Source organism: Geotrypetes seraphini, chromosome 4 (genome assembly GCF_902459505.1).
Source record: "Geotrypetes seraphini chromosome 4, aGeoSer1.1, whole genome shotgun sequence".
NCBI lineage: Eukaryota > Metazoa > Chordata > Amphibia > Gymnophiona > Dermophiidae > Geotrypetes > Geotrypetes seraphini.
Genome location: NC_047087.1, coordinates 265,218,502 through 265,240,975, shown reverse-complemented (window position 1 = coordinate 265,240,975; position 22,474 = coordinate 265,218,502). Strand labels below are relative to the sequence as shown.

The following is a 22,474-nucleotide window of genomic DNA, read 5'->3' as shown; positions in this document are numbered from 1 at the left end:
CCGTGCAATTACAAATTACTGGCAGGAGGGTACCCAATTCCTCCTGCCGGACATCCCCCCCAACACCTCACGTGATTACCGATTACCAGCAGAAGAGTGCCCAATTCTTCCTGCCGGACACCCCTCTTACACCCCACGCTAGCCTACATTTCAAATAGACACAGCCGCTGAACTGATCACGGCATGAGAATCTCACTACCACGATCAGTTTAGCAGCCGTGACAGAGACCTGCCCCCCCCCCCAAAAAAAAAGACTACCGGCATAGGTGTGGCCTAAGGGATCTGGCCACTCAGAATCTTAGGCCACTCCCAATGCATCCCAGAATGCACTGGGAGAGAGGTCTAAGATTCCGGATGGCCCAGGATCCTAAGGCCCCTCCTTTTTGTTTGTCCTTTGATCCTTTCCTGTTAGCCTACTGGTAATTCAGAAAGTCTGTTCTGTTCCCTCTCCATATTAAAACTATGGGGCTCGTTTTCAAAAAAGAAAGATGTCCAAAAAGTGGCATTAAAGGGGAAGATGGGCATTTTTGCAAACCCTTCTCGTTTGCTATTTTCAACATCTATTTTCTAGATGGGTCTAAAAGTCCTTCCTTGAGGGCCGCAATCCAGTCGGGTTTTCAGGATTTCCCCAATGAATATGCATGAGATCTATGTGCATGCACTGCTTTCAATGCATATTTATTGGGGAAATCCTGAAAACCCGACTGGATTGTGGCCCTCAAGGAGGGACTGTGAGATCCCTGTTCTAGATGAATATCTATGCTGTTCATCTGCAGTTTGTCTAAATCTCAAGAGAGCTTCTTGGAGGTGTGGTATGGGTGGGTTTTTGACTTGGACATTTTTCTGCCATAATGAAACATTTTAAGAATACATCCAGAGCACAATTTAGACATCTGGGACTAGACCTGTTTTAAAAATGAATAAATGCCAAAAAGTTACCCAAATGGACCATAGGGATACACACACTCACACTCTTTCTCCCAATGGTCATTGACACCCCCCCCCACCCACCCCCCCGCTCCGCCATCCCCCAAATATATGAATAAAAAGTACATATCTGCCTGTATAACAGCTTCAGATGCTACGGTCAGTTCCATTAGAGCAGCCAGGAGGTTCCCAGAGTAGCCTGGTAGTACCGTAATTGTAGTGAACCTTAGAGATGGGGACTTGGGCCCATTCCCCACTATCATGTGACTCAGCATGACCTTACATTTCTGAGCATGATCTTATGTTGGTTCCCTTGTACCAAAAAAAAAAAAAAAAAATCATGTAGATTGGGGGAATGAAGTCTGAGTTTTTGCTTTTGCAGTTTTCACAGTCTACAGTGTTTCACAAGCACCAACATCTTCTCTGAATCCTTCTTAGACCAGTCTTTCATTCTTGCATTAAAACTTCATTTCATAATAAATTGGGTCTCATTTCATAATAGAGTCTAAAGTACCGGTAACTTTTTTGACAAAGAAATATTCTGCTTCACTAAAGCTCCCCAAACAACTAGCTTGAAGAAATCTTACCAGGGACATAGTACAAAACACACCACCCCAATTTTCTCTTTGCTGAGCCATCTTGCAAACTCCTCACCAAATCATCCCCAGCCCCTGTGGCAGAAAACACAGATTTGACGCATAGAATCCTCTAACAACTGCAGCCTCTCAGATGTCATTACTTTGAACCAGGGAAGCCTTCAATTCCTGGGTTCTCATCCCTCTTAACAGCTATGACAAGAGTTCAGAGGAGCTTAAAAATAACTCTACCACTAGCAGCATTAGCCCTCCCTTTACTGCTGCTGTAGTGGAAGTCAACTTGCCAACCTCCCACACCGACGTCTGAAGCAGACCTTCAAGTTTTTGATCTTTTCTGACTCGCTGGAGAAAATTGGGCTAAGATCTCACTTCACCTTTGCATTTCAGTGACATCTTGGCAAAAAAAAAAAAATTCAAAAGGAAATCTACATAAGAGCCTTGGACCAGCTGCTGTTTACAAAGCCATCTTGGATCCTCCCTCCCATCCCCATTATATTTTAAAAATAAGTCAGAATTCTAAAGAGTAGACCATTTCCTGTTGGTGAAACCAGAGCTAAGAAATGCATATACTCTATGGAATCCTACCAGGTACCTGTGACCTGGACTGGCCATTTTGGAGACAGGATGCTAGGGTTGATGTTGTTTTCTTATGACCCAGTATGGCACATTTGGGGCTAAATTTAGTAAATAGCTTCCAAATTTGAGTGCTGAAAAAATGAGCACTAAGCGATATTCTACAAATGGCACGCTGAGTTTGATGCTGCTTATAAAATAAATCCTCAGTCTAAATTAGGTGCAGATCTGCTGTATTCTATAACACTGTGTGCAAATTCTAGGAATGCCCATAACCAGCTCATGCCTCTTCCATGGCCACACCTCCTTTGAGATCCATGTTTAAAAGTGTATGCGTGCATCTTTATAGAATACCAACTTAGAAGATGCACAAATAAATTCAAATTGTTGCCATTTAGTGCCCATAATTGTTAGCAGCCAATTTTTGGTACAAATTGGTTCATTATTCAATTAAATTTTGTGTGCAAATTGGATGCACACAAATTTGCACGCACAGTTTTGAATTTATGTCCTTATGCCGGTCTGCATTCCATGCTGGTATATTCTTTCCTCATGTCATAAATTTCTGCTATCTGCTACTTATACTAAGAAATACCCTAAGTAAACCCTGCTGTTAGATTGAGAATGATATTGTTAGTAGCTTAAGTTCCAAATTAAGGACCCTCAGTTGACAATTTCAGAAAAGACCACAAGATCTGGGAGTTGAGCCCTTTCTTCCTTGATCTCCCTTGAACTGCAGGGGTGGCCCAGGCAACATTTTCCATATCTTCAAGCATGCAGAAATCTACAGAGGTTTTTTATCTCTTTGCATTTGTCTGCAATATCTTTGCCTATGCTCACTGGCTTTCTAATTTCTATGTTATGAATATTCATTAATGTAAATTATAAGCCTTTGATATTAATTTAATCAGTGCCAAAACTATAAACTACTGCAATATTATTGTTTAGTTTTAGATTATATGAGTATATCTCCACATAGCAGAATTAAAAAAAATAAAAAAATAAAAAAAACTTCCAATGCACTTAAGTACATAGAGTTGGAAGCAATATTATCATATGCACATGAACTTTATTTTGCATTTCATTTGCTTTGTTTTCAGTTTACATAGAATAATTTATCTGTGTAAATGCTAAATTACCTTCAGCTGTTGCTTAGTTCAATTATGTGTGTTCTCCCATGTGCCCTGCACATAACAGTGTACATATGATTTTCTGAGGTTGCTGAGGTGCTTTGTTTCTGTTTTACTACTTAAGCCACTTTTCCTTCTAAAAAAAAAAGAAAAAAAAAAAGAGGGGATGTAGAACTGTAAAAGCGAAGAATAGAGAATGTCTGATGAAAGAAAATAAAAGTATCAGGTATATCTGTGCAGATATAGTGCTGAGAAGGACTTTGGATCCCTATAGGTTTCTCTATATTTTAGCACAATTCATACTCAAAACATGATTATATCCTAATCTAAACACCAATAAAAGAGAGAGATTACCTCAGTGAATATATAACTCAGATAATGATACATTTTTGGTCAATATTCAGACAATTTTCAGTCAGTCAACATGGTTTAAAACACCGGCCGTCTTGAACTCTTTAGACCAGATGTTCAGCACCAGGCCGTACTCTGGATTTCCGAGTGTAGAGTGACCACTGGGATTTTATTCAGGGACCAGTGAGTTTCAGCCTGGAACCAAAATAAGTACCTGGATAATGTTAGGATAGCATGGATGCTGCTGCTAGGTATCGCATTGAACATATAAAAAGTGACTTCTTGGCTCTGGGAAAGAGTGGAGCAGATAGGTATGCTTGTGGTGTTCTCATTAGCCCTCTTTTTCAAGGGTAAAGGCTGAAGCAGAGAAGCTTGCATCCTAGAGATGAATTCATAGCTGTGGAGATGGTATCATTGAGTGCTTCCTGGACCATGGGATGATGTTCCTAGGTCTACTGAGCAGATATGGGAAGAAGTGTCATCTGTAGCAGACCTGCTAACTAGAATTGTTGGGGATAAGACAACATAACCAGCGAATACTGGGTCATACCAAAGGTCCATCTAGCCTAGCATTCTATTTCTACTAGTGGCCAATCCAGGCCACAAGTATATGGAAGGAACCCAAATAATAACATTATGGGCTCTTTTTACGAAGGTGCACTAGCGTTTTTAGGAGGCGGTAGTGACTAGCGCGCACGGCATTTTAGTGCGTGCGATTCCACGCGTTAAGGCCCTAACGCACCTTCGTAAAAGGAGCCCTATATGTTATTGATTCCAGAACAAGCTGTGCCTTCCCCCATGTCTGTCTCAATAGCAGACTATGGACTTTTCCATCAGGAACTTGTCCATCCATTTTTAAAACCCACCTGTGCTAACTGCTGTTATCATATCCTCTGGAAATGAATTTCAGAGCTTAATTGTTCATTGAGTGAAAATAATATTTCTTCCTATTTATTTTAAAAGTATTTCCATGTAAATTCATTGAGTGTCTTTGTACTTTTTGAAAGATTGAAAAATCGATTCACTTTTATCCATTCTACACCACTCAGGATTTTTGTAGACCTTAATCAGCCTCTTTTTTTTCCAATCTGAAGAGAACCTAACCTCTTTAGCCTTTCCTCATATGAGAATAATTCTATCCCCTTTTATCATTTTGGTTGCTCTTTTTTTGAACCTTTTCTAATTATGCTATATCTTTTTTGAGATATGGCGATCAGAACTAACCCCCTCTTTTACGAACGCATAGTGTGGGTTTTAGCGCCAGCAGCGCCAGTAACTGCTCCAATACTCATTGGAATCCTATGAGTGTTGGAGCAGTTACTGCCACTGCCGGTGCTAAAACCCGCACTATGCACGCTAAAACCCAAGCTATGCGTTCGTAAAAGAAGGGGTAAGTGCAAACTGAGGTCATAGCATGGAGGTCATAGCACGCTGAGGTCATAGCATGGAGGTCAAGCTGAGGTCATAGCATGGAGAGATATAGAGGCATCATAATATTCCTGGCCTTATTTATCATCCCTTTCCTAATAATTCCTAGCCTCCTGTTGGCTTTTTTGGCTGCTGCCACATACTGGGCAAAAGATTTCATTGTAGTGTCTATGATAACACACAAAAAAAAACAAACGTGAAGAAGACAAAGAATAACCGGGGACATATTTCTTAAAAAACGGGGAAATATTTCTTTTAAAAAAAAATCTTTATTGATACAAGTCTGTATGACCCAAATCTGTCTGACCTGACACGGTCTGTGTTTTGGCTCAGTGAGCCTGCATCAGGGGTCAATGGACCATTTTCTGTGAGGTCTGTAACATCTAGGAATACATTTTGCAATACTGTATATCAAATTCTTGGAAGAAAAATTCTAGCTTAAGTGCTGCCTTGTAAGAAGAAATGCTGCTGCAAGCCACATTGCCATCCAGATCCTTTTTTGAGGTGCTGACTCATAAGGTGGACTCTAACATTTAGATTATTCTTCCTAATGTGCATCACTTTCCATTTGCAGACATTTAAATTTAATCTGCCAATTGGATGCACAGGTTTCCAATTTCCTATGGTTTTCATGCAATTTTTCACAGTCTGCATGTGTTTTGACAACTTTGAGTAAATCAAAAAGTACAGGCAAAATACATTTAGCGGCTTTAATTGAAGTAACTGTGAGCAATTGAACACATATCACTTTTCTACATAGTCCCCGTGCAAGATGGTACATTTGTTGTATCATTCAACCAGCTTCAGTATTCCTGCAGAGAAGAAATTTTTTCGGATACTCTCGAAGTCAGGTATGCACTGCTTCCTTTATTTCATCATGCTTTGTCTTTTGCTCTACAGATTGCAGTGATGCATCCATGTCTCATGTCTCATTGCTAGTCACAATTCTCTCCAGAATACTCAAATGTTCTTCATTTCATCTCAGGAACTGGATCGCAACCTCCACACGCTGTTGCTTCAGCAGATCAGTAAGCTGTTTGGGAAGCCATTGTATGCAGATTTTCCTTATCCCAAGTCATCATGCATTATTTATTTATTCAATTTTCTATACCTTTCTCCCAAAGGAGCTCAGAATGGTTTACATGAATTTATTCAGGTAGGCATTTTTCCCTCTCTGTCCCAGTGGGCTCACAATATGCCTAATGTACCTGGGGCAATGGGGGTATTAAATGACTTGTCCAGGTCACAAGGAGCAGCGTGGATTTTACGGTGTTCCCGCTAAGCTGCGCTGGCGTGCACTGGCGCACAAAATATTACCTCGCAGCGCACAAGTTTATCGTCACAGCGCACACAGTGTAGAGCACAGTTCTTCAACCGCCGGTCCGCAAAAAAATATTGCCGGTCCGCGAAGGATTCGGTCCCCGCCGCAACGAAAGGCCGGCGTCAGCTGACTTGCAACTTCCTGTTGCAGTCGCGGTGCCTGGACTCCTGCCTTCGCCGGGACTCCTGCCTTCCACCGCGTTTGCCTCCTGCCTTGTCTCCGCACCTCCAGACCAGCAGCGGCAGCTCTGTATATTTTTAACTTCGGCACAGAGCTGCCCCTAATCAATAGTTTAGCGCGGTTTCATGAGGCAGCTTCGGGGCCTTTGCTATGCCGGCCCGCTTCGATGATGCGATGTGGGCCGGCCTAGCAAAGGCCCCGAAGCTGCTTCATGAAACCGCGCTAAACTATTGATTAGGGGCAGCTCTGTGCCGAAGTTAAAAATATACAGAGCTGCCGCTGCTGGTCTGGATTCTTGGCCCACTGAAGGAGGGCAAAGAGCAGCTGTCCTGAAGGTTTCCCTTCCTCTCGCCTTTGCAGGTCCCTTTTTTCCACCTTTTTTTTTTTCTTCTTCAAACGGCAACGGGCCCCAGCATCGACATCAATCAAGTAAGTTCCACTGTTCCTTGCAAGCGGTTCTGCTCGGCCAAAGCTTCCCCTCTGACATGAGCCACCTCAGGGGAAAGAAAGTGACCCGCAAAGGTAAGGGGAAGGGGGCAGATAATGGAAGTTGGAGGGGGGGAGAGAGAAGGAGCAGATGATGGAATGGAGGAGATGAGAGAGAGAAGGGGACAGATGATGGAAGTGAGAAGAAGGGAGAGAGAGCAGAAGGCAGATGGATGTCAGTTGAGAGGGGAGAGCAGATGCTGAATGGAAGTGGGGAAAGAACACATACTGGATGGAAGGAGATAAATAAAGGGGGAAGAAAATAGTAAGATAATGGAGGGGTGAGGGAAAGGGGTGACAAGCTTTCCCCACTCCCTTTGCAGCAAGGGAAGGAATGAGAGAGAGAGAGGAAGACATTGCACATGGGGGGTGGAGTAGAGAGGAAGAAATGCTGTGCAGTGGTGGGGAGAAAAAAAAGAGTGCACTTTGTGTAGTTTAATTTTGTGATTACCATTGTGTATTATTAATAAGATTATATTGTATGTCTATGAAAAATGAATGGAAGAAATGGTGTATACAATTAGTGCTATTATTATGGGGGTGAGGTCAAGGGAGGAGCTTGGACAGGTCTGGGGTAGGGGTGTAAGGTGCAGCTTTTGGGCCTCCCAAACAAAAAAGCGTTCCGCTGCCTATGTATACTGTGTTCTTCAGTGGAGTCTGGCTGGTACTTGACAACAGTTTGGGGCCAGATACTAATCGGGTTAAATAGGGAGGATAGCTCTACCAGCATTGGATCCTTGTATCTAAACAGTTAAGACAGGTTAAATGATTAGTAAAATAGCCCTTCCATCTGCAATGAAACCTACTCATGCTTGAAATAGAATAGTTAATATCACCTGGCCGAAAAGAGACAGGGCTGAAGTTTATGTGGCTGAGAATACATATCAGTTTCATAAGCAAATCCCATGTGTTCTTTATGCCTTAGAGAGTTTCCCTTTGTAAATTTTCCTGTTACACTATACGGACTAGAGTATGTCCCCATGAACCTACAAATCTTAAATTCAGTTCCATAACTGGCCTGGAACTTAAGCTGGCCTGATGCCTTGACAACATATTTATTTGGCTCATAACTTGCTGGCGCCCGATATTTTTAGCTCACAGTGAAAAAAGTTTGCTCACAACACCCGCCCGCTTAGAGGGAACACAACCCCAGGGTGCTGAGGCTTTAGCTTTAACCACTGCGCCACACACTCCACAGCTGATATCCAAATGCAAATCCATATAACTGCTTCATATAACCTGATCTCTACCTCTTTCTTCTTTCCTCCTCCTCTCCAGGATTAGGATACATTTGGCATTGAGATATCATGGTACCTTATTATTGTTAAGACACTCTACCCCACTCCTCTATGTTATGGCTCTAGTGTGTACTAAAGCAGTATTTTTGTCAGTGCATATTTATATTTCTCAATGTATTCCTTACCGAATACCTTTGTGTTTTTTATTGTATATTTGAAAATCAATAAACATATTTGAACTCAAATGCAAATCCATAGCTGATATCCAAATTTGCAGCCAATTGAGACACCATTAATTGTCGGTCTTCTGTAATCAAGGCATCTGCCCTGTCAATGAGCTCTTGTGTGCGGGAAGTTGATGGGAGACCAGAACAACCTTCGTCAGTTACACCTGTTCTTCACATTTTAAAACTTTTTACTCACTTATTAACCTTTCATTGATTCATGGTGCTATGTCCATAATGAGTCAATATCCGACGGTGAATTTTGTTCTTCAGTAGTACAATCTTGCATTCATGTTTCTGACCTCGTGGCTGCCACCCAACTAGAGGCCAAGCGCTGCACTGTGCATGGACATACTACCCAGCAGGCAATGCACGAGTACAGTAAAACCTCGGTTTGCAAATAAGGCGGTTTGCGAGATCAGCAAATTTTAACTGGCAAAATGAGTGTTGTCTCGATAAATGAGCGTGTACGCGCACGTCACGCATGCACATCGATCATGCACAACATAAGCACAGTGCATGCGCGAACAAGCCAACCAGGATAGCGATCTTTTAAGGGCAATAATAGGTGACAGGAAGCCATTTAATTTAGCAATAAGAAAATAAGTCACTCTATTGTGTGTGTGTGTATATATATATATATATATATACTAGTGTTTAAGCCCGTTACATTAACGGGTGCTAGAATATATGGCTGTCTGTCTTTCTTTCTTTATGTCTGTCTCCCTGCTCCTGTTTCTTTCTTCCTTTCTTTCTGTCTTTCTCCCTCCTGCAATTTTTTTCTCTCTCTCCCTGGCACCCTTTGCCTGTCTGTCTTTATTTCTGTGTCTCTCTGGTCCCCTGTCTGTCTTTATTTTTGTCTGTCTCTCTCCCTAGCCTCCTTTGTCTGTCTGTATTTCTTTCTGTGTCTCCCCCCCCCCCCACTTTCCTTTGCAGAAGCAGCAGTGCTATTTCCCTTCCCCTCCAGATCCCTGTGAATTAGTAGCAGCATTTCCCCCCACCCACCCCCCATTCCCTTCTCTCCCCCCCCCCCCCACTTTCCTTTGCAGAAGCAGCAGCGGTATTTCTCTTTCCCTCCAGGTCCTTGCTGAAGCAGTAGCAGCATTTTCCCCCACCCCCCATTCCCTTCTCTCCCCCCCACTTTATTTTGCAGAAGCAGCTGTGATATTTCCCTTCCCCTCCAGATCTCTGAGAAGTAGTAGCAGCATTTCCCCCCACCCACCCCCCCATTCCCTTCTCTCCCCCCCCCCCACTTTCCTTTGCAGAAGCAGCAGCGGTATTTCTCTTTCCCTCCAGGTCCTTGCTGAAGCAGTAGCAGCATTTTCCCCCACCCACCCCCCATTCCCTTCTCTCCCCTACCACCACTTTCCTTTGCAGAAGCAGCAGCGGTTTTCCCTTCCCCTCCAGGTCCCTGCTGAGTAGTTGAAACATTTTCCCCCACCCCCCATTCCCTTCTTACCTTGAGCTGCCCTGCTCCATTCGGCCCCTCCCCCTTCCCTTCCCGTGTGCTGGCCTGCTGCGGCTGAAGGTTTTTTTCGGCGACTCCTCCTGTTAAAACTCCCCCCCCTCCCGCAACCGCTCCTGTTAAAAGCGGCCTGCTGAGGTTCGCGGCCGCTGTAACGAACCTCGCAGGCCGCTCTCCAACTCGGTAGCATGTTCCCTCTGACGCGATTGCGTCAGAGGGAACGTGCTACCATGTGGAGAGCGGCCTGCGAGGTTCGTTACAGCGGCCGCGAACCTCAGCAGGCCGCTTTGAACAGGAGCGGTTGCGGGAGGGGGGGGAGTTTTAACAGGAGGAGTCGCCGAAAAAAACCTTCAGCCGCAGCAGGCCAGCACACGGGAAGGGAAGGGGGAGGGGCCGAACGGAGCAGGGCAGCTCAAGGTAAGAAGGGAATGGGGGGTGGGGGAAAATGTTTCAACTACTCAGCAGGGACCTGGAGGGGAAGGGAAAACCGCTGCTGCTTCTGCTGTTGCAGGAGGATTTGGGGGGGGGGGGATTCTTGAGCGGCGGCAGGACCATGAGGCGGGATTGAGTTTTTCGGCTTCCCCTATCTGGGGAAACCGCCGTGCCGAACTGAGCTGCGGTGGGGCCGTAGTAAGCGCGGGGCATGCTGCAGTCTTGGCGGCCACGGACATACGGATCATGGAAGCACGCTGATAAGACTGCGCATGCGCCGCCTACGGTTTTATTATATAGATATATATATATATATATATATTTTTTTTTTTTTTTTTTTTTAATTTTGGCATCATAAAGGTTTTACAGAGGTATTTTGGTTTATCTAAAGTCACTAAAGTTGAGTGCAAGTTAGGCCTGTTTTGGGGATGTGTGATGAATCATACGAGTTTCCATTACTTTCTATGGGGAAATTTGCTTTGATATACGAGCGCTTTGGATTACGAGCATGCTACTGGAACGATTTATGCTCGCAAACCAAGGAACCACTGTACATATATTGTATTTTGCTAGCTTTGTTCCGGTTATCGTGTAATTTAACAATCACCTTTAATTTTTCATTTGCCTTGTAGTTTTGTGTTATCTGCAAATTTACCCCCTTTTATTATAAAAACCTTTATTGTCGCTTAGTAAAAGGGGGAGGGGTAAGCTATATTTGTCATTCCAATTTCTCATTTATAAATATGTTAAATAGCAATGGTGCCAGTACAGATCCCTACAAAACTTCAATATTTACCTTCCTCCATTGAGAAAAATGGACATTTAACTATAGCCTCTATTTCCTGCCCAATAACCTATTCCTAATTCATAACAGAAAATTGCCTCCTATCCCATGATTTTTAAATTTTGTCAGGAGTCAGGTTTGGATAATTTCCTAAAAGAGAAGTCCGTAGGTCATTATTGAGATGGCTTGGGGAAATCCACTGCTTATTCCTAGGATAAGCAGCATAAGATATACTTTACTACTTGGGATCTGGCTAGGTACTTGGCACTCGGGTTGGCCACTGTTGGAAAAATGATACTGGGCTTGAAGAACCTTTGGTCTGTCCCAGTATGGCAATTCTTATGTTCTTATGAGGAACTTTGTCAAAATCTTTCTGAAAATCTATATACATTACCTCAACTGGCTCACTTTTGTCCACGTTTCTTCACACCTTCAAAAAAATGAAGCAAATTGGTGGGGGAAGATTTCCCTGAATAAATCCATTCTGACTTTGTCCTATTAAACCATTTTTCTCTCTGTGTTCTGTAATTGTATTCTTTATAATAGTCTCCACTATTTTGCCTGGATGAATGAATAAAGCTCTTAGATAAGAGCCCGCAGTCAAGTAAAATACGATCATATCTTTCAAGAAATGGGGAAAAAAAGGGCAACATCTGGAATGCTGTGTATACTAATGCCTATAGTATGGGAAATAAGATTCTGAATGCAAAAGGCTGGCTTGGATTTAGTAGTTGTCACAGAGATGCAATTCATGGATAGTTATGACTGGGATATAGTTATACTAAGGGGCTCATAATCGAAAGAGAAAAATGGGCCTAAGTCGGCACGTGGACGATCATCAGTCAAAAACGTCCAAGTGCCGATAATCAAACCGGGTTTTGGATGTATTTATAAATGACCTAGGCCTTCATAGTGCCGCTGAACGACTATAGCTAAATGGGGCGTGTTAGGAGGAGTGTCGAGGGTGGGATTTGGGCGGGACGTGCGCAGGCTTAGACTTAGTCGTACTGCATGTATAACCGAAAGTTATACAGCACAGGATCGACGGAACTTGGACGTTGTGACTTAGACCATTTAAAACATGGTCTAAGTCACAAAAACCCATCTAAAGTGACCAAATAAACACTGCAAACACTTAATACAGAACCCCCCACACACTAGAAACATAGAAACATAGAAATAGATGGCAGATAAGGGCCACGGCCCATCAAGTCTGCCCACTCCAATGACCCTCCCTATCTATCTTTGCGGATAGATCCCACATGTTTGTCCCATTTGGCCTTAAAATCTGGCACGCTTCTGGCCTCAATAACCTGAAGTGGAAGACTATTCCAGCGATCAACCACCCTTTCGGTGAAGAAGAACTTCCTAGTGTCACCGTGCAGTTTCCCGCCCCTGATTTTCCACTGATGTCCCCTTGTTGCCGCGGGACCCTTGAAAAAGAAGATATCCTCTTCCACTTCGATGCGACCCGTGAGGTACTTGAATATCTCGATCATATCTCCCCTCTCTCTACGTTCCTCGAGTGAGTAGAGCTGCAACTTCCCTAACCGCTCCTCGTATGGGAGCTCCTTGAGTCCCGAGACCATCCTGGTGGCCATTCTCTGGACCGATTCCAGTCTCAGTACATCCTTGCGGTAATGTGGCTTCCAAAATTGCACACAGTACTCCAGGTGCGGTCTCACCATGGATCTATATAGTGGCATAATGACTTCAGGTTTACGGCTGACGAAACTCCTGCGTATGCAACCTATGATTTGCCTTGCTTTGGATGAAGCTTGCTCAACTTGGTTTGCAGACTTCATGTCATCCCTGACAATCACCCCTAAGTCTCTTTCTGCTTCAGTTTTTGTCAAGATCTCGCCATTTAGGGTGTAAATCTTGCATGGATTTCGGCTTCCCAGGTGCATGACTTTGCATTTTTTGGCATTGAAACTGAGTTGCCAGGACCTAGACCAGCGCTCCAGTAGAAGTAGATCATGCATCATATCATCTACCATCGAATTATTGTCTGTTGTGCTCTTGTTCACTACATTGCTTAGCTTGGCATCATCGGCGAATAATGTTATTCTTCCTCGGAGCCCTTCTGTCAAGTCTCTTATGTAGATGTTGAACAAGATTGGGCCCAGGACGGAGCCCTGTGGCACTCCACTTATCACCTCCGACATTTCGGAGGGGGTGCCATTCACCACCACCCTCTGAAGCCTACCTCCAAGCCAGTTCCCAACCCAATTTGTCAATGTGTCGCCCAAACCTAAAGAACTCATCTTGCTTAGCAACCTGCGGTGTGGTACGCTATCAAATGCCTTGCTGAAATCTAGGTAGACAATGTCCAGGGACTCACCAGCATCCAGCTTCCTCGTCACCCAGTCAAAGAAGCTGATCAGGTTGGATTGGCAGGATCTCCCCTTAGTAAATCCATGTTGGCGGGGATCCCGTAGTTTCTCCTCGTCCATGATTCTATCCAATTGGTGTTTGATTAGGGTTTCCATTAGTTTGCTCACTATCGATGTGAGACTCACTGGTCTGTAATTTGCCATCTCCATCTTGGAGCCTTTCTTGTGGAGTGGGATGACGTTAGCTGTCTTCCAGTCCATCGGGACGTTACCTGTACTAAGGGAGAGATTGAAGAGCGCGGACAGCGGTTCCGCTAGGACATCACCCAACTCCCTGAGCACCCTAGGGTGTAGGTTGTCAGGCCCCATTGCCTTGTTGACCTTGATTTTTGACAGCTCGCAATAGACGCTGCTGGGTGTAAACTTGAAATTACTAAACGGGTCAACTGATTTAACCCTTGTTTGTGGCTGAGGGCCGATTCCCGGCGCCTCGCGGGTGAAGACTGAGCAGAAGTATTCATGTAACAGTTGGGCTTTTTCCGAGTCCGTTTCTACATAGTCTCCGTCTGGTTTTCTGAGACGTACTATCCCTCCCGAGTTCTTATTTCTGTCACTGATATACCTAAAGAAAGATTTATCTCCTTTCTGGATGTTCTTTGCTAGAGACTCCTCCATGCGGAATTTGGCCTCCCTAACTGCTGCTTTGACGGCCCTTGACTTGGCCAGATATTTTACTCTAGAGTCCTGTGTCCCTGATTGTTTGTAAGAGATGAATGCTTTTTTCTTCTCTTTGATGTCCGAGATCTCCGTAGAGAACCACTGTGGCTTGTTGTTCCTATTCCGTTTGCTTACTGATTTAACATAGCGGGTTGTTGCTTCCTGTATGGTGGCTTTCAGAGTTGACCACATTTCTTCCACGCTGTCAGTGTCTGCTTGGCTTTGTAGCGCCTGGTGAACGAAGTCTCCCATGTCTTGGAAGTTTGTGTCTTTGAATTTGAGAACCTTGGTCATTGAGGTAGATTTTGTGAAACCTTTCCTGAGATTGAACCATATCATATTGTGGTCACTGGAGGCCAAAGTTTCACCCACCGAGACCTCTGTGATACTTTCCCCATTGGTAAGTACTAGGTCTAGTATTGCCTGATCCCTTGTTGGTTCAGATACCAGTTGCCTGAGTCTTGCTCCATTCAAAGAGTTTAATAGCTTCCTGCTGTTGCCGGAAGCAGAGGAAAGTGTGACCCAATCCACATCAGGCATGTTGAAGTCACCTACCAATACTGTGTCACCCCGCAAGGTGATATTCTCTATATCTCCAATTAATTCCTTATCTAGGTCATCTTGATGTCTTGGGGGTCTGTATACTACCCCAGTGATCACCGACCTCCCCCCACCCCCATAAAAATATTAATCACAACTTGAAAATTGTGCCTCCAGAACATCATCACCTGGCAGCCTGGCATAGGAAAGTCTAGTCGTGCTGCACAGAGGCGTCTTAAACCATCTTGGAGATGGGTTAGGGACCCATAGAGAGATCCCATGTCCATAAGCCCCTGTAATCACTGCATTGATATTAAAACATGTGCACTCCACTATACACCCCCAAACCCATTTTTTTTACTAGCATATAAGTGACTCCTGCAGCCATAAGGGCTATTGGGGTGGTAGATAAGTGGGTCTAGGGGATTCTGGAAGTGGTTTGGGGGCTCACCATGCCCTATAAGGGAGCTGTAGTGAGATGAAGACATGGCACCCTTTTTGTGAAGTTCACAGCAGTGCCCTGTAAAGTGCACCACTATTTAGGTGCCATTTCTGGGTATTCAGTCTATTACTTTGCAGACCCCTCCCACATCCAACAGGACTTGTTCTAGGTGTTTTTGACTTGGACGAAAAGTTGAACGAAAATGGGTATAAAGATGGACAATTTAGTGGCTTGGATGATCAGATCAGCAGGACGTATAGTTAGATGATTTTCAAAACGAAAAAAAATTTTGACGTATTTTTTGAAAATGTGTCCTAAGCTATTTTTTACTTTGGACGACTTGCGATTTGGACAAAAACGGACTTAGATGTTCCTTTTGATTATGCCCCTCCCCGCTAATATCTATTGAGGAAGGAAAGAGTAAAAATAAGCGAGGATGAATGGCATTAAATATTAAAGATAAGAAGTTAAGAATTGCAAGACATATAAATTCAAAAAAAATAAATAAATTCAAAAAAAAGAATTGCAAGACATATGGGTTAAGGAAAAGGCACTGTGGATTAATCTGGAAAGAGGGACTAGAAAATCTATTTGCATTAGTATGATAAATGGTCTTCTTTGACTTTCAAAGAGCTGTGCCCTTTCTTTCCTCCTCACCTGGGTCTGTTCCTTCTCCTCAGGGTGGTTTATGCTCCTGAGAAGGCTGCAGGAAAGGTTTTGTAGGGCTCCTCATATTTTATTCCCTTCAATCTTAGCCATCTTTAAGGAAAATAAAAAATATTTTTTTAGCATGCGGTATACAAGTGCAAAAAGATAAATTTACCTTGAGACGCTAACACATGTCCCACAGGATGCCTTATTAATGTGTGGTAAGCTCTCACTATCACTTACTGCACAGCCCGGATTCTCTAAACAGTTCCAATTGGGTGTCGTGCCTCGGGGAAAGACAGGTGCCAGAAATATAGGCCAGGGGTTTCAAGGCCTACATTTTCGGTGCCTATCTTTGCTGTGAATCGTGCCTACATAGGTGCTTTATGGCGTCTAACACCGCTTCTGGCATGAACCACATCTATAGTGGTGTTAGGCACTGGTAGGCATCTTCAGAGTCGTGTTTATGGTGCCTTTTGTTTAGGCCCTGATGGGCGCTTTAAATTGAACATTGCTTGCCATTTCAAATGGGAAACCCTGTTTGAAATGACAAGTAATGTTAAATTTACTAATTAACTTAGAATTTCCCTCTCAGTGCTTACTTAGGTCTGTTAGTGTGTGCAAACCTTTAGTAAAAGGGCCTCTTAATTTGCTGACATGGCCATTTCTCTCAGACAGAGGGGGTCAGTTATAGTACATGAAGGTGAAAGTAATCGCACCTTAATGCATAGACTCGGTGCTACCATTCTATAAAGATAAGTAAACACCCACCCTTCTTTATAGATGAAAATAGGCGCCATTAGCAGTCTATATGGGCACTCTGTTATAGAATTACCTTCTACAAGTACAGTAAAAGTGAAGTAATATTTGTCCTTTAGCTGATTGCTCAGACTACTTCTATAAAATTTTGCTTTTTACAGATCTAATGCTGTAGGAAAGACTTGTTTCTTTGGGGAAATATGCCACACCATAAAAATATTGCTATTGCATGAAAGAAAATACTTCAGAAGATGAAAGTCTATTTAGATTGAAACATTTTACAGCTCCTTTAATAATCTTTTCCTGCTATCATGGTCAAAAGAAGTTCTGTGACTTACAAGTCCTTTTCCTTTGAGAGAGTGATTCCCCCCCCCCCCCTCTTTCACATTAGAAATTGAGAAAAGTGTAGGATAGAATCTGTTCGTAGAAATTACTAGTGGTGTAACAAAAGTACCCAGTAATTGTTTGATTTTTTTCTTAAGAAAACAAGCAGTGCACTGCTCTTACAGGAATATGGATGTTTTTTTGCAGGTTTCCAGGTCTCTCTGCATCTTGTCAGGTAGAAACTGACATTTCAGCCCTCATGGCTTTCTTCAGGGTATGCTGTCAGGTCTGCAGTTAGTCTTTGTAAATACACTTCCCCCTCCGTATTCGCGGTGATTAGGGGCCGAGCCGGCTCGCGAATATTAAAAACCCGCGAATAATATTCAGGCCGGTTCTGCCCCTAACCCCCACTTCCCCCCAGCTGTTTTAAGCCCTGTAAGCCCCCCTTAAGCCTTACCTGGTGGTCTAGCAGGTTTTCGGGGCAGGAGCGATCTTCCCACGCTCCTGCCCCGTGCAGATCGCTCACAGGAAATGGCTGCCTTGAGCTCCTTTCATAGTCTTGAGAGATGACAGGAGCTCAAGGCAGCCATTTCCTGTGAGCGATCTGCACGGGGCAGGAGCGTGGGAAGATCGCTCCTGGCCCGAAAACCCACTAGATCACCAGTTAAGGCTTAAGGGGGGGGGGGGGGGGGAGCTTACAGGGCTTAAAATAGCCTGAAAAACGAAAATGCATTTTTTGGTTTAAAACTGCGAATAAGTAAATCCGCGAATGCGGAGGAGGAAGTGTAGTGGGTCCACTGACTTGACCGGGAACAAGGCAGTCCGTTGGTCACCAATTTGAATTTTAGTGGGAAAGTTGATTTCTGACAACTGATTTTCCCACCAAAATTCAAATTGGTGACCAACGGACTGCCCTGTTCCCAATCAGGCCATTGCTATTGATGGCATGTTTTAGTGTGTTCTTAGTGAAAATTTGTTGCGTAACATGATATCTGGTATACTGTACACATTAAATTGTAATAGTTGCTCATTAAAACATTTTTAATGTAGGTTTTATTGCATTGTCCCTTTGAATTGTTATTCAGCTTTACTTTCCTGTCGCTGAAGAGAGAAAAAGAACAGCCTAGTTTAAATTTAGAAGTGGGAAGCCAGCAAGTAGAAGCAGAAGCCTTATTCATATCAAGAAAGGTCAGTGAAAAGGTTGCTTCCTGGTAATACCACATGGGACCATAAGTAACAGCGTCATTGTTACCCTTTGGTTTGTGGTAGTCATCTAAGCTGACAGAAAATCTTTAAAACTGACAAAATTTAGTCAGTGAGTAATTCACAAGTCAAGTGAGTAGTTAAATAAATGAAGACGTGTGAGGAATTTACATCTTCAGTTCCCCAGATATCTTTTCAGTTTTAGCTGCATTTTATTACATTACTTCTTCACAGCTCTAATATTTAGCATGCTATAATGCCTCACTGTTTTTATGTCTTAGCTCTCTATTAAGTTTTGTTGTTAAAAGACAAAGTATGGGAGATAAGATAAAAGCTGACAAAAAGTGTAAGATACATGAACTCCGAGTCATTGTCTCTGCATGCCTTCTTGCTACTATGGTTAAACATAAGGGGGCCAGTTTTTAGACTGTGAGAGGCTATGTCCAATGACTGGGTTTTGGCCAGGTACTAGTGATCTGGATTGGCCCACCTTGAGAATGGGCTACTCGGCTTAATGGACCATTGGTCTGACCCAGTAAGGCTATTCTTATGTTCTATATTCAGCTATGTTTGGCATAGCCAGCCGAGCCAATCTTCATTGTCTGACTGTTTAAGTCATGGTGGCAAAGACAGACCTGCCATTTAGGTGGGTCTATCTGGCCACGGTACTTAGCCAGTCAGCCAGTGAATATTGGCACTGACTGGCTATGTCACACAACATAGTGACCAGGATATTCAGTGGGAGATAAGTCAGCTATCTCCCGCTGAATAATGGTGGTTAGCCAGCTTAGTGGTATTTAGCTAGCTGGGAGCCATTCCCAGCCAGCTAAAAAGTGCAGAATATTGGGTAGAATGAGTCTGAAGGTTCTCCTCCCAAAGTCATCAAACCTTCAATTTCAGAACAAATTACTATGGTGCCCTTTTACTAAGCTGCACTAAGAGTGAAAAAGTGTGGTGGTCGTGTTAGTCCATTCTTCGAGGTAATATGTAGAAATAAAACAAAAACATAAAGGAAAAATAATATAATACCTTTTTTATTGGACTAACTTAATATAGTTTATGATTAGCTTTCGAAGATAACTCCTTCTTCCTCAGATAAGAAATAAGCAAATGTTGGCAAAATCAGTATATATAAGGGAAACATGAAAGCAATTTCAGTGGTAGTTGCAGACAAAGAGGTGGCAGTTGACAAAACAGTTTGAATTTCTGTGCAGTGGGTAACAAAGCTAAGGCCTTTGTTAAGTATGAGACAGAGAAGAGACACCACAAAGCAGTTTCAATTCCTTTGTTGTGGAAAAGCAAGCCATGGTCTTGGCTTTATCACCCACTGCAAAGAAATTCAAATTGCTTTGTCATCTCTTTGGCCTAGATTCACTAAACTCACCGGTCTGGATCGTTGTTGGGTGATTCGTGGCCGAGTTCTGCCAGGCAACTGATTCACTAAAGAGTCCTCATGCAAATTATCTGATTGGATGTACGGCCCACAGATCGCTGCAGAGTGATTGCGACGCATACACAGACCATCCTGGTTGGCTGCAGATGCAAAATACCCTTAATAGTTTCCATAATTGGTAAAAATAAAAAATAATAATAATAGAGCAATAGGGCCTATCCAATTCTATAAAAGATAGAAGCCTATCGCATGGCACTTAGCAGTACCTAACACCTACATTTCAGGCACCCAATTTGTTACATAGGCGCTGCTAGCTGCGATTCTGTAAATGGCGCCTAAGAGTGATTGACACACGGCAATTGCCACAAGACACCTGAATGTGCCCCACAGTAGAGGCTTTTAACCTGCAGTAAGCACACATTAGTACTTACCACAGCTTAGTAAAAGGGCCCCTGGTTTTTTTAAACATTTAAGCGACCTGTGCATGTAATATTTGTTTATATCTTGTTGGGTTTTTTTTTTTTTTTTAAATTCTGTTTTGCTAAAACCAAACATTCAAAACTGAGCAAGAATAGAGATAGAATAGTTTCATATTAGCTAGATGCAGTGTCACCTACATGACATTCCAGTTATAATTATATGAGATTACAGAAGAGCAGAAATATTTTAACCATTTAAAAAAAATAAAATAAAAGATGTGTTTTTCAAGGACAGAGAAAAAATGTTTAGTTGTTTCAGCAGAATAATCTGTTAGTAACATTTTGGAAGAATAATGCAGAATTTGTTCTTGTAGAAGAATGTTCTTAGCTGGCTTGTAAAACGAAAAGTAAATATGAAGTGGATATTTGGATGACTGAAGTGTAACAGTTTAGTTTTTGTACAATTGCATTTAGTGCACTAGATCCATATGATACCAAGTATTGATTTCATTTCTCCATAAACTGCATGTTTTTGCCACAGATATTTATAAATGATATTTTTTGGCAGAGTAAGGATAAATAACACAATGTTGTTTGCTTTACTGTTTCGAAGGATAAAGAAACAATTTTCTCAGGATCTTAGTCCCTCAGGGATGCCTTTCCCAGAATCTACACTATTTTTGCTTATGACAGGCTATAATCTTTATTTCCTACATTATTCTGAGCAACGTTGGATACTGGGGTCTGGGTAGTATTAGATGGTGGGTGATTCATGCTTTGTGATCCTTGAACTATCATGATTAGTCATTCATGCATTCGGGATTATGAAAGGTTTGACCTTATTTCAGTCCTATGAAAACTGGGCCCAATGCAACCCAGCTTCCTCTCTCGGTCAGCAGTGCACCTAATAAGTGTTGGTAGAACACAGTATGTTTAATTGCTAAATATGAAAAGAAAAACACCTTATGAAGCTAAAATAATATTTGATCTCCCCTCCAAGATTACTCCTCTTTACACCAACCTTTTCATTCAGTTATGGAATCGGTATCACAATTAAACACTTATGCCCGGATTCTGTATAGGATGCCGCTCCCGGGCATCCTATACAGATTCGGGCCTACACCTGCCCAAAGTTAATCAGATTCTGTAACCAACGTCCATGTTGCAGATGCCAGTTACAGAATTGGGTTTAACATGTCCAACCTCCCTCCTCAGACCCCCCCCAATGGCCCCCCGATGATCGCTGGCAGGAAGGTGCTCAACTCTTCCTGCTGACAGAACCAACCTCCCCAATCGTGGTAGGAGGGTACCAAACCCCTCCTGCCGACCCTCCCACAATGTCCCTCCCGAACATCGCGGCAGGAGGGTACCCAACCCCTCCTGCCGACCCCCCAATGGCCCTCCTGACGATCGCAGCAGGAGGGTAACCAATCCCTCCTGCTGACCCCCCCCAACAGCACCCCTAAGATTGCCGGCAGGATGGTGCCCAACCCCTCCTGCCAGACCCCCCCAACGATCCCCCCCTTGGCCTTACCAGCAAGTTGGACTGGATGACTCCTCGCACGTCCGACCAGCAGGCAAGCCTCCATCCAAATGGGGCAGGCCCGCCACTCCCCTGCCCAACCCAAAGGATCCTAGGGCCTTGGCCCAAGTGTCTAAGGCCCTTCCAAAATAAAAATGAAGCACTATTAAAATTCACTTACCTTTAATGGTTTGGAAAGCACTGCAAAAAAAAGGCCATATTTTCACAAGTTTGCAGAAGCCCAAATAAGAAGAAGCACCACAAATCTCATCAGGCACTGAATTCCACAAAGAAGATCCGATATAAGAAAACACTTTTTATCTAGTAGTTAGCAGTTTAATCTCATCAAGAGCTGGAAGCAGGAGGAGACAAGGCACATATTTCTTTAACTTCTATGAAAGATAAACTTGGAGATCTCAATAGTACAACCTATATACCAGACATAAAGGCCCACTTTTATGAAGCCACATTAGGGTTTTAAATTTCCGGCCGCTGCAGTAAAAACTCTGACGCTTATAGAATTCCCATAAACGTCGGAGTTTTAACTGCAGCAGCCAGCGATAAAAAACCTTAATACGGCTTGAAAAAAGGGGGACAAAGTGTTAAAAGCTATGGGGCTCATTTAAAAAAATAAATAAATAAATAAAGATGCCCAAAAAGTGGCATATAGGGGCAGATAGTCATCTTTCTTCCAAACCCTTCTAATTTGTTATTTTTGAAACCTATTTTCTAGATGGATATTGTGTGTTGTTTATCCATAGATTGTCTAAATCTCAAGAAGGCATGTTAAGAGGCATAATGTGGGCAGGATGGGGGAAGATTTATGACCTGGATGTTTTTCTGTCATAACTGAACATTTAAGAATACATCCAGGCACAATTTAGACATCTGGGGATAGACCTGTTTTAACAACAAATACACTTCCTCCTCCATATTCGCAGGGGTTAGGGACAGAGCTAGCCCTCGAATATTAAAAAACCGTGAAAAATATTCAGGCCAGTTCTGCCCCCCCTCCCTAAGCCTTACCTGGTGGTCT

The 22,474-nt window shown here is 43.1% G+C and overlaps 1 protein-coding gene across 8 annotated transcripts in view; it reads left to right on the top strand.

Moving 5' to 3' along the window:
* The window catches only part of ADGRA1 (adhesion G protein-coupled receptor A1), an 873,110-nt gene that overhangs the window by 194,961 nt on the left and 655,675 nt on the right, over nt 1–22,474 (top strand). For 3 of the 8 annotated variants that reach the window (XM_033941643.1, XM_033941641.1, XM_033941642.1), the window contains exon 3: nt 17,987–18,089. The exons of the other annotated variants lie outside the window; for them this stretch is intronic. The gene's annotated coding sequence lies outside the window, so the exon portion shown is untranslated. The remainder of the gene's footprint in view (nt 1–17,986; nt 18,090–22,474) is intronic. 8 annotated transcript variants of the gene reach the window in all.